The sequence below is a fragment of the Hippocampus comes genome, unplaced genomic scaffold (assembly GCF_001891065.2).
Source record: "Hippocampus comes isolate QL1 unplaced genomic scaffold, H_comes_QL1_v1.1 scaffold36, whole genome shotgun sequence".
NCBI lineage: Eukaryota > Metazoa > Chordata > Actinopteri > Syngnathiformes > Syngnathidae > Hippocampus > Hippocampus comes.
The window spans coordinates 4,031,800-4,034,770 of NW_017805695.1; the positions used below are offsets into that span (position 1 = coordinate 4,031,800).

At 40.2% G+C, this 2,971-nt stretch overlaps 1 protein-coding gene across 1 annotated transcript in view; it reads left to right on the top strand.

Annotated features, from left to right (window-relative positions):
• The first annotated feature begins 2,602 nt into the window (after positions 1-2,602).
• The window catches only part of LOC109523026 (gamma-aminobutyric acid receptor subunit pi), a 41,635-nt gene continuing 41,266 nt past the window's right edge, over positions 2,603-2,971 (top strand). Inside the window, exon 1 of the mRNA XM_019881863.1 lies at positions 2,603-2,897. The gene's annotated coding sequence lies outside the window, so the exon portion shown is untranslated. The remainder of the gene's footprint in view (positions 2,898-2,971) is intronic.

A 2,971-nucleotide genomic window follows, 5' to 3' on the forward strand; every position in this document is an offset into this window, starting at 1 on the left:
TTGGGATGTGAGGGAAGAGGCATGGGGAAGTTTGTGGCCATAGTTGCAGCCTATAGCTACCATTACTTTGGCACTGATTCACAGCTCATTCCTTGAACAAGGGGACCATTCAATTATACTTTTGCCATTTTTGCTCAACTGTGCTATGGAGAGTTAGTAGTTATTTTTTTGTTATGTTCCACTCAAATTTGCAGTGGGGATAAAATGCCAGATAGTATAAAATGGCTTCTTTGGGCAAAATGTACACCAATGTGAGAGCAGACTGGTGTAGATGCTTTATATATATGCAACTTTGTTCTCAATCTTACCAGTAATGGTAAAAAAAATATGCATCCACACAGCTGCAAACAGCAGCAGTAGGCAGAAAGAAAAGAGAATGAAATGAAAAGGTAAGATTAAATTTTCCCCCAAAATTGATACCCCTGTTCCAGTGGAGTCGAACACTATACTGTATACAGGGATATGTAAGATATATGCCATTTGTGCAATGTTCAGTTGTACTGTATACAGGGAAATATGGGTTATTCCATGTACGGAAAATAAATCCCTTTTGTTTGATAATGATTGAAGACAAGACCTGAATACCATGCAAGGGTCATGCAATTCATAATGAAAAATAACCAATCTCACAGACAAACATGAACATAAACCATACTGCTCTTTGCGGTCATACAATTATGTTACCCATGGGTTGTTTGTCGAAAAAGTGCCAAATCCTAAACTGTGTGATGCTGATCGTCTCACATCTGCACGTGTACGAATGCTACCAAAAATAAAAATAAATACAATAAATCAATCGTTGCTTCCTAAGATAGGGAAATGATTTATTTCTTTTAAGTTTCAAGCAAAACTAATAATTTGTTGAACTACAGTATTTACAGTAGCAAATACGTGTTCTCTTTTGGTGGAGCTATTTTCTTTCTTTTTTTTCCCCCTGTTGCTGTCTTGTGATGACCTATGAAGGCTACTGACCCCTCTGTTTGAACTAGATGTTAAGTAACTATTTGGCATTATAAAAATGTCGTTTTAATGCCATAAACAAAAGCAAAGGTCAAGAAGATGTTTGTCAAAAAAGTTGCAAAATCCTAAACTGTCTGATGCTGATCGTCTCACATCTGCACGTGTACGAATGCTACCAAAAATAAAAATAAATACAGTACAATAAATCAATAGTTGCTTCCTAAGATAGGGAAATGGTCTATTTCTTTTCAGTTTCAAGCGAAACTAATGATTTGTTGAACTACAGTATTTACAGGAGCAATTACGCGTTCTCTTTTGGTGGAGTGATTTTCTTTCTTTTTTTTTCCCCCTGTTGCTGTCTTGTGATGACCTATGAAGGCTACTGACCCCTCTGTTTGAACTAGATGTTAAGTAACTATTTGGCATTGTAAAAATGTCGTTTTAATGTCATAAACAAAAGCAAAGGTGGCATTGTAAAAATGTCGTTTTAATGTCATAAACAAAAGCAAAGGTCAAGAAGGTAACATAAAATACCACTCCCCCTCCACCCCAAAATGTCTTCTCAATGCCGTTTGACATCTGAGCATGTAACACGTTTTAGTTTAAGTTTTTAAAGTGGAAATTTGTTATGAATTAACACAAGAAAAAACATTATCGGTAAGAATGATGTTGACCTGTAAATTAAAGATAAAACTGTTACATTTACATGTTATGTGCTGCCAGTGGGCACACATGTGACCTTTTACAAGTTGGTGTACCTCAAGGCAACTTTAATGCAAATGAGTGAAGAGGTGCAGAGGGGTAAAATAAACCCCGCTGCAACCATACGATGTCAGCATTCCTTTTTAAATCAACTTGTAGTGCGTCTTGTTAAGATCGTTGATTCAGAGCCAAATGTAATGGGCAGCACAGCTCTTCTGCTTCATAATGTTCTCCTCCCCCCCTTTTCCCATTTCAGTCACAGGTCAGAGGTCATCTACGGAGCAGCTTCCCTTGGAGGTGGAAGCATCTTCAACATCCTGCTTGTGAGCATGCTTCAACTGAAAGGCTGTTGGCCAACAAAGGGGCAAGCAACCTCTCTCCCTCGTGAATGGTGGCACCGTGGTGCTCTTGCTGCCTTATCAACTGAGCTTCAACAGTTCAAGCACACGTGAGCTAAGATTGGAACAGTACAGCTGCGTGGGTGACCTCCCACACCCCCGAGGGCATGTCGTTGTCTTCTAGGTGCATCTTACACACAGAAGAAAAGAAATGGGGTTACAGGGAAATGTTCAACCTCATCCTGAGTCATATTTTGCTGATTTTTCTTTCTCAAAGCCGACTGTGGCCGATTAGAAAGCATAATAGCCTGCAGGTGCTGCTTCCAAGCGTTAAATTTGTGCTGACAGGATTATTGTCACTTGATTTCTTCAAAGAACCAAAATAGATGACGCAGCGTGCATGATGGGCGCCGAAACCCATTTCACTCGCCTACAATTATAGTTCATTTCGCTGACAGAAATGGTTGTGAGTACAAATGGAACTAATATTATTTCTTAGATTTGTCACTTCATGAATGTCATTTGATTATGACAATGAGGTATGTGGGAAATGTCCCTGCGTTTTTTTGTTTTTTTTTTTAATCTACAGTGCACGATGACAACGTGCGTGGTCCTCATCGCAGCAGATTCTGATTCCATGTCTTGGAGATTCCACATCTGCTCCGCGTGCGTCATTGCGCAGAAGCACGTCCAGCCCATAAGTGAGGTGGGAATCTGCTGACTGATCACAACCGGTTGTTTTGTCGCTCTTACGTGAGCTCGGATCAGCAGGTGCTGTCTTTAATAGAACTGTCTCCACCGCAAGGACACAGACGAGAAGAGGGATTTCTTCCATTGCGGATGGCGTAAATCAGGACGCAATAAAATATGTGACATCGAAACAATCGGCAGTTTCAGGTACGTTTCATCTTTTACCCTGTGTAAAACTGGCAGTAGCACTTTTTAAATGTGAACCCCCCCCCCTTCCGCTC